Below are 10,318 nucleotides of genomic sequence, written 5' to 3' on the forward strand. Positions count from 1 at the left end.
TTTGCTGCATTTCATGTGAAAACATTTTAAAACAAAATCAGCTTTTAATTTTAAGCATGATCATTTTCAAACAAATACAAAAGCAGAGGAACCCTCTGTTGCTAACACCCAGCTTCAACATTCATCAACATTTTGTCATTCTTGTTTCTTCCCTCTTCTCTCTTTCTCTCTCTCCCACACACTTTTATTTTTCTAGGGTATTTCAAAGCAAATTCCAAGCATCATATTTCACCAGTAACTATTCTAGTACCTTCCTCTAACAACCTTTTTAAAACATAATACCATTGTCACACCCAACAAATTTAACAATAATTTGTTAATATGAGCTAATACCCAATTCTTGTTCATTTTCCACTGTTGTCTAAAAATCATTTTTTGTAGTTTGTCTATTTAAATCAGGTTAAAACAATGTCCACATATTAAATTTGGTTGATATGTCTCTTAAGACTCTCTTAATAAAAAAGTTTGTCCCCATTCATTTTTAAATTTGATATTTACTTGTTAAAGGTTTTGGGTCCTGCAGAATTTCCTGCATGGCTGATTGCAACTTCATGGTGTCATTTGCAATGATGGTTAGTTCTAGAGGTTTGATTAGATGCAGATTCACTTTTTTTTGACAAAGAATAGTTCCTAGATGGTACTGAACACACACAGGGAATGTGATGTGATGTGTATCCCATCAGAAAACCATAATGTCTGGTTGTCTCATTTTTAGGGATGTTAAGTTGATCAGAAGTTCAGGCATTATCAGTCTGACTTGTTCATCATAAAGTTCCCCATCAACCATTCACAGGATGTTTTTCTACATTCATGAGTTTTACCTCAATCTATTTTTTTTTAATTAGGAGTTACAAATTGTGGTTTTTCTCCTTTTATAATTTCTTCTGCACTTACTAGTTAGAAACTGTCTACAGAGAAGAACTTTCTGTCTTCAACTCTTTGGTTAACTTAAAATACACATAGCAAAGGAAAGGTAGGATAAATTTCTCCTATTTATCAATTTTTAGGAGAATGAGTTGGTGCCCTAGGAAACTTCAAAGCTAACCAGTTTTAAGTAAGATTCTGGATTTGTGGATTTTAATGTACAGTATTTGAATTGCTTCAACCCATTGCAGTCATTCTTCTTGTTGGTGCTCAAATTGTCCCATTTTTGGGCAATAGGAGCCCCTTCAAATTGCCTCATGTCAAAAAAAAAAAACCCTAATAGTCTTGACAGTTTTTTTTTTTTTTTTTTTTGGCTTTTTAGCATGATAAGATTGTCCCAGGTTCTTACACAGTTCATACCCAGATCTGAGTCAGCTATCAGCCATTTCTCTTTAAAAAAAAAAAAAAAAAAAAAAAAAAAAAAAGTCAGCTTGCCTTAAAAATTTTAAATAATGACAAATTTTTAAAAAATGTATATTAATGTTTAGCACTTTTGTGGGAAGGAGCTCATGAAGGAATCTTAATAAAACTGTGCCAAGATGACCTAGGAAAACATGACCCATTAAGTGCTTTTTCCCAAGAGAAGTTATACATTGACATCTGTGCCAGCATTGAAGAAGCATCCTCTATGTGCAGGACATTGGGGATATAGCAGACTTGATGCCTGCCTCACGGAGCTTACAGTCTCGTGAGAGAGACAGTAAAACAATGATAAGTTGTGATAAACTCTATGAAGAAAGCAACAGGATAATAGAGGGAGAGTAACTTTGTGGGAGTTGGGTTACGAATCCTAAGTAAAGTAGTTGGGGACAACCTCTTCCAGGAAGTATAATGAATAAAAATGGGTCAGCCATAAGAACCTTTTATGGAGTAAAAAATGGAGGGTTGTATTCCTACAGAAGAAGCAGCAAGTTAAAAACCTTGAGGCATGAACTAGTCCATCCAAGATCTACAATCTGTTTTCTCTTATAACCAAAGGTAAACATTTTTTATAGTTAATCAGAAGTGGACCAAACAAATCAGTTTTGATTAATGCCTTTGTTCTAATGCCATCTGCCTGAGACTGTTGGAATAATTGGATAAAATGAGACATTTTGCTACAAAAAGCCCCTGCGCTACAGCATTAGTGAATTGTAAATGAGATTTAGGTTCATGAGAAAGGTCTTATGCAGAACTTGGAACATTACTGAGTGGTTACTTTTCTTGTTTCTATAGTAGGTAACTAGGTTATATCTGCAATACATTTACTGAACACTTAAACAGAAAGGCAATAGTTTGATGAAAGTGTTGCTGGCATATATGTTAGCATTCTTAGAGGGTTAAACAAGCAAGAACATAGGTAAAAGGGAACCAATACTTATAATCTACGATGAGGTTTCATCATGAATAGGGAATTGTTTTATAATCTTCAGGAATGTTTATGTATAAATCTTCTAGCCTGATGTTCCTCAGATATTAATCATCAGACCCTACTTTGTGAAGCCCTAAATTAAGAAACTAAAATCTTTTATGTCATTGCTAAAGAAAAATATTTTCTTTATAAATGGTAATATGCTTTTAAAAACAATTCATCAAATGAAACATACCATTTTAAAATTCGCAGAATGTGTTCCCCAACCCCACCAGAGCTTGAGAAGCACTATTGACTTCATACTTCTTACCACAACTCATAACTTCCTTCCTGACCAGGCCCTTCCCATTTTTCCAGATTCGTTTCCACTATGTTACCTCTTGGCATAGAGTTCTTTCCTCCCTTCCATTGCCTGCTTCTTCCAACCCTCACCATACAACAATATGTTGTATGGTGAGGGTTGGAAGTGTTGGAGGGTTGGAAGACCAACTTTGGCCTTTTCTAATCCATTTGCCTAGGCACCTTTCACCTTTCTTCACCTGGTTCATTCTTACTCTTTCTATGAGACTCAATTCTATCCAGACTTTCTTCAGCCGCTAGGTTGGGTCGAGTACCCCTCCCATGGTTCCCAGTCTGAACCTCTCTCCAAACATCAATCACATGAATTCATTCAGTAAATAAGAACACAACTGGAATGGAGGAGGAGCAGAGTTGGAGGAGAGTTGGAGGATTATAGTCAAGAAGATGAGTATGTGCAAAAATGTATGCCTGGAGATCTACAAATCATTCATTGTGACTTACAATGCCAAGTACATGCTGCTATGGTCTGAATGTCCCCAAAATTCACATGTTGAAACTTAATCCCCATTGTGTTGGTATTAAGAGGTGGGACCTTTTGAGAAGTGATTAAGTCATGAGGGCTTTGCCCTTATTAATGGATTAGTGACTTATAAAAGGGCTGGAGGGAGCTAGTTTGGGCCCACTTTGCTGTTCTGCTCTTGGCCATGTGAGGATGCAGCAAGAAGACTCTCACCAAACACTGAATGCCAGCACTTTGATCTTGGACCTTGCAACCTCCAGAACTGTAAGAAATTAATTCCTACAGTTTGTTTCTGTGGTATTTTGTTATAGCACATGCATTCTGTTAAGGTATATGCAGAGGTGAGTGAGACTGGAGCTGGAAATACTTAAGTAGGGGCCCACATCATAAGAACTTTATTAGAATACCACTGTGCAATGAGTGAAATTTTAAAAATATATTAAGCATAGTCAATAGAAAGAGCCTTGTGGCAGGGCATGGTGGCTCACACCTGTAATCCCAACATTTTGGGAAGCCGAGGCAGGCGTATCACTTGAGGTCGGGAGTTTGAGACTAGCCTGGCCAAAAAGGTGAAACCCCATCTCTACTAAAAATACAAAAATTAGCCAGGCGTAGTGGTGGGTGCCTGTAATACCAGCTACGTGGGAGGCTGAGGTAGGAGAATTGCTTGAACCTGGGAGGCAGAGGTTGCAGTGAGCCGAGATGGCACCACTGCACTCCAGCCTGGGTGACAGAGTGAAACTCCATTTCAAAAGAAAGAAAGAAAGAAAGAAAGAGCCTTGTAAATCATCTGGGCTTTATCTGTTGACCCAAGGGCATTATTGAGGGGTTTTATGAAATCTGAATTGCAATCTAAGTTACAAGGTCAGATTTATGATTAGAAAGAATACATTGTCATCAAGATGGTAGATAGATTCAAGAGGAATAGGTGAGACTAGAATCAGAAACAGCAATTGTTCTGGAGAAGAAGTGACAATGGCTTAAACTAGAGCCAAGATGTATAAAAGCAGTGTCACTGATCCATTCTAGGTACAGGCAGTAAGGAGTGCATTGCCTGTGGAGAATGTAGCAACAATAAGAATAACTAAAAATCTGTCTGCTTTCCATTATTACTGAGCACACTTTTCATCACTAAACAATATTAGTAATAAGTATACACTCTCAAAAAATATTTTGTTGGTCTGAGTTCCAAACAATTGCCATGGTTACTGTGGAGGTTTAATAATTGTATTCATTATCTATTACTGATGAATAGTTATTCCCCAAATTTATCAGCTTAAACAACAAACATTTATTATCTCATATGGTTTCTGAGGGTCAGGAATTTAAGAGTGGCTTAGCTGGGTTCCGGCTCAGGGTCTCTCATGAGATTAAGCTGTTAACCAGTGCAGTAGTCACCTGAAGGTTTGACTGGGGCCGGAGGATCTGCTTCCAAGCTCACTCATATGGCTGTTGACTGGCATCCTCAGCTTCTCTCTATATGACCCTCTCTCTGCAAGACTGCTCCTGACATGGCAGTGGCTGTCTCCAGAGTGAATGATCAGAGAGAGAGAGTGTGAGATGGTGTGATCAACTGAGACATAAGCTGCAGTGTCTTTTATAGCCTGATCTCAGAAATGACTTACCATCAATCTGCCATATTCTATTAGTCACCATGTGGCAAGGGACACTGCCTACATAAAAAGGTGAATACTCTTGGAGGCTGGCTACCACCATAATGTATATGGTGAAAACATTCTTATTACTTAGTCTACTTACTTACTCATACAATAAACATCATATGCTACTTGGAAGTTAATTTAGAAAATTACTCTTTAAGCGTTACTCCCCATTTCCCGCTCCTCCTAGCCCCTGGTAACCAACAATCTGCTTTCTGTTTCTATGGATTTACCAATTCTGGATATTTCATATAAATGGAATTATACAACCTATGACCTTTTCTTGCCTGGCTTCTTTCACTTAGCATAATATTTTTTTTCAGGTGTATCTGCTTGTAGCATGTTTCAGTGCTTCATTCCTTTTCATGGCTGAATAATATTCTGTTACACACATATATATTAAATATATAATATACATGTATATATCACAATTCATTTATCCATTCACCCGTTGATGGATATTTGGGTTGTTTTCGCCTTTTGGCTATTGTGAATAGTGCTGTAATGAATGTTTATATAAAAGTATTTTGTAGGGGTTGGGTGTTACTGATTTTGACATGCCAGTGAACATTTGAGTGTGTTCAGTAGGTGCTCATGCCTGTGAGTCTAAAGCTAAGAGAAGAGGTCAGAGATTGAGACAGACCTGAGAGTCAGCAATGATATATGGGTTGTGGTTAAAATTAAAAGAAAGATGGCCAGGCGTGGTGGCTCATGCCTGTAATCCCAGCACTTTGGGAAGCCAAGGCAGGTGGATCACCTGAGGTCAGAAGTTTGAGACCAGCCTGGTCAACGTAGCGTAACCCCATCTCTACTAAAAATATGAAAAATTAACTGGGCATGGTGGCAATGGGACTGTAATCTCAGCTACTTGGGAGGCTGAGTCAGGAGAATTGCTTGGACCTGGAAGATGGAGGTTGCAGTGAGCAGAGATCACACCATTGCACTCCAGCCTGGGCAACATAGTGAGACCCTGCCTCAAAAATAAATAAATAAATAAATAAAAGAAGGATGAGATCACCTAAGGAGAGCATGCACAGAAAAAAGAACAATGGACTAAGGGTAGGAATTAAGTCAAAATATTTATGGCATAAAAGACTCGGTTAAAATCTTTAGACATTCTCTGATCTACTACCTTGGGCATCCTTAGCATCAAACCGGCTCACATAGGCAGAGCTTCTCATTTATTCTTAACCTATGAACTTTATAAGACTATATAACTTCCTTCAATTACTTACTCAAGAGTTTAGTCATTTTTATTATTAAGAAATCCCCTTTTATTTCTAGGTGCTCAAATTGCAATTTATGACATTAAGAAATCCCATTCCATTCTGTGGAAGATAGATAATGTTTTGTCAGTGCTCTATGATATAAATAGCTTCTCAGGCATCTTTTCTATTGACTAAATAATCCCAGGCCTTTCATCTTTCCTTTAAATATTTTCTCATATTTAGATGCATGTTCTAGGTCTCCTGTAATTTGCTGCATCATGATTCAGTTGGATAATCTAGTAGGGTGCTATCATGCTCAATAAAGTATGTGTTTTACTGAGTTCTTGTCGTGAATCCTTCTTTTAAGATAGTATCATGTTCTGTTATTATAAAAAGAACAAGACAAACCCACTATTGATTTACTAGTATCTTTAACCTGTGTTCCATTATGATCTCAAGCCCATTTATTGGCATTTATGTCTAGATCTTTATTTCTCTTATTCTATCAGTAGACAGTATTTTAATTTCAGGGTACATGTTAATATTTCCTTCAAAATTTTCAATTAAAATCTTTTGTTTTACATATATCTCTAATTTGCTTAAAAAAACAATATTCTTCTTATATTTTTAAGTGTTAATACTTTTGTCCTATTTGTTATACCAGGGTTGAAAATTTTCCCAATTCCTCTTTGTCACTGATAGGGGATACTGAACAACATTGGGGACCTAAAATTCATCCCAATGTGATAGCTTTCAAGCAGATTGACACTAAGCTGTTCGCCTGCACTTTTGGGGATATTACTCTCCATCAAATTATGCTCCTAGGATTGCATGAGCCTTTTTATGTTGCAACCTTCACACTTTAATGGATACTGGAGCGTAAGCAAGACTGTAAATCTGTCTACAGGACCAAATTCCAGCTCATACGAACCTCAATTGTTTCCATTTCTTGTATGCTCAATGTAGAATGCAGTGATGGTAAACCACCCAATCTTTGCCAGGACTTTTTGTGTTTGGCATATACATTGTGATGGACACAGCAAGGATAATGAAATGCAAGTAACTCTGTGCTGCCAAAATGCTTTTGTTGGAAATTTTTTCTGTTTGGAAGATGCCTGGCCTAGCGAGTTGAAGGAAATCTAACCTAGCATTCAGAAGAACAGTAATTACACCCTGATGTCTGGAAGAAAGTGACTCCTGAATAATGGGATTACAGGCCAGTGATGTTAATTGCTGTGCAATCATTAGGATAACCAGACTTTTTAAAAGATTGGTCTTTTATGTGCTCAGAGGGAGGAGCTAACATACCTTATTGTTATGCAGGGAGATGAGATCACCTAATAATTTCCTGGGTTACCTACTTAGTTAGTTATCTATTAAACTCCTGGGTAATTGGTGTTGGTGGAGAATGGGCAGAGTCTGTATAGGTCAGGGCACCCACCAGGATCCTGCATGAAAAACAGCTATTTTCTAGTTGGCTTCCTGGAGGTCATGCTCACATTTGACTTCCATGAATTTCTTACACTTGATAAGTCTTATACAATGTCAGACAATTACTTAATGTCATCTCACTTAATCCTCACAATCCCCCTGCTATGTAGGTTACTGTCTTTGCATTTGCAGATAAGAAGACAAAACTGCCTGAGGTTACATCTTGCCCAAGCCTTCAGAGTAGAGGAATCATGATTTGAATGGGGTTTATACTCATTGCATTATGCCTCATTATTTCACTTTAAGCAAAGAGCCAATGGATGATATAAACAATTCAGTTAATTTTCTAATTAATTTTGTAATTAGTAGAAACATTTATGTAAATTTTCTGTAACATTGTATATTTATCTACTCTCATCTTGTAAAAGCTTCTTCTGATCTTAATTCACATATAATTATGATTTTTATGTAGTTATAACAAATGCACAATTTCAGGTTCAATCACTCTCATGTAACATTTTATTCACATTTTTCTATCTTGTATAGCTTTTATAGTTATAATTTTAGTAACTATACAATAATGCACTCGGTAAATATTCAATCATAAAAGAAATGTAGCAGTGAAAATTAAGGCAGTACAAATATACCTCACTTTAGGAAAACCAGAATTATGGACAAGCAAAAAATGCAAAACAGGCTGAATATTTTCTTAACAAAAGGATTCAATATAGAATTCCTTTAAATAGTGTGCTCCTCTGGATCCCTGGGGAAATTCAGGTTTTCAAAATATGTGAAGGTCCCCCTAAGGCTGGATAATTTCTGAGATCCTTTCTAGCACCACCATGATTAATGCATTGGTTGTGTAAAACGAGGATACCGATATATTCTAGGTGTTATTCAGTTACAGAAACCTACAGAAATGAAGGATGTGTTTACTTCTTAGGCCTCGGTGGTTCAATAAAAACTCAGAAGAGTTTTTCTCTCACTCATCCCCATGGTGCCTGAATCCAGGCATTTCTAGAATTGTAGCGTCCTCAGGATGTCAGGGACAGTGTGCGGTCATCTATTCTAGTCTGTCCTCTTGCCTCCAGTCGGAGCCACACCCAAAACCAGCCCAGACAGATGAGACTCTGTCCTATTTTTAACAAGATCCAGGGATGGGAGCATTCCTCATTTCCTCAATAACCCCATTTCAAAACCTGTATTCACACTTCCTGTTTAATTTTCATGCCATTAACAGAGACTCTCCATGCACTTCTTAAAACTTTAGATCTAATATAGGATACATTTTTCATGGATTTAAAATTAAGGAAATAATAAATAGGGCTCACATAGAAAACAATATGTATTTTAGATTGTCTGTGACTTTAGATGTTTCAGTATAATGTCATATTATAACAGGATATACAGTAGCCAATATTATTTACTAAAAATCCCAAATTTTATAAACTGTAAATACATATCTTAAATATCTGGAGACATTTGACTGGGAATATGATTATATTTAAGAAAGAAGATAACAATATGCCCTCACTTATACGCCCCCCACTCGCCAATGATTTTATTCTTGCTTAGTGAGATTAGATAATATTTAAGTGAGATTTTATTTAAGAAACGCAAGAATGAAAAAACTATAGTTTTATTTTTATTCAATGAGGTTCGATCGCTTTAAAGAGAAAATCACTATTTACCATACTGCTGATATTCTGCTAATTGCCTCCCATCAACTTTTATTTTAGTTCTTTTAAACACTAGGAAGCTGAAAATTTTAAGAAGGCTTTTTAAAAGGAGAAAGATTAGTCAAGGATAGAACTGGTGACTTTGATTCAGACCTGATGAGCATCCTTACTTTCATGTTTTCCACACAGCCCTTGCCTCAAATCAAAAGCTTGTTCTGTATTGCACAGGAATCTTTCTTAGTAGGCGAGATGTGCTTTCCTAAAGCATGAGTTAATTGCTTTCGTTTGGGCTACTTTATTTTATAAATCTATCCTACAAAAACACATTGATTATTTGACTCTGATAACATTCTGACAGGCCTGCTTGCTTCATTTTCTGTTTTTGTTTTTGTTTTTTTAAGGAAAATTTCTGTTGTGAAGAATGTAAACAATAGTGTAAACACTCCCCTTGTTTCAGTCTCCTCTTGTCTGTTTTGTTTTTTTCTTTTTCTCCGTTTGGCACTGAGACTGATATGCAGCCGCAAGCACTAGATAAGAATTGTGTATCAGATTTAGCCGTTCTGCACATGATTAATTTTGTTATGGGCAAAACATAGTATGTTTTCTAGGTTTCTCTGGCAGTCACTGTATCAGGTGATACTTGCCCTTAAATCATCTTAGTTTATGTGGAGTAAAGCATGTCAGGTTGAAACAATTGTTTTCTTCCATTCATGCTACGGTACCTCTTGGGCTTTCTAGGATCATATTTTCATTCTTATGAAAATGGTGGCTGGGCCCGGTGGCTCACGCATGTAATCCCAGCACTTTGGAAGGCCGAGGCGGGCAGATCACAAGGTCGAGAGTCCAGCCTGGCCAACATGGTGAAACCCCGTCTCTACTAAGAATACAAAAATTAGCCAGGCATGGTGGCGCACACCTCTAGTCCCAGCTACTCGTGAGGCTGAGGCAGGAGAATCGCTTGAACCCAGGAGGCAGAGGTTGCAGTGAGCCCACATGGTGCCACTGCACTCCAGCCTGGATGACAGAGCAAGACTCCGTCTTGGAAAAAAAAAAAAAAAGAAAAGAAAATGGTTAATATCACTTTGACAGATTATCTTGATCTTTTTCTGTGACTTATAAAACCCCTATGACAAAGACATGACTTTATTTTTCATGTTATAACTAATTTTGAGGCAAGTTAAACTAGTGAAAAAGAGAAAAAGAAGATCGTGTGAAACAGATAACAAAATAAAACAACCACAAAGCAG

This window comes from Pongo pygmaeus, chromosome 11, assembly GCF_028885625.2.
Source record: "Pongo pygmaeus isolate AG05252 chromosome 11, NHGRI_mPonPyg2-v2.0_pri, whole genome shotgun sequence".
NCBI classification, from domain to species: domain Eukaryota; kingdom Metazoa; phylum Chordata; class Mammalia; order Primates; family Hominidae; genus Pongo; species Pongo pygmaeus.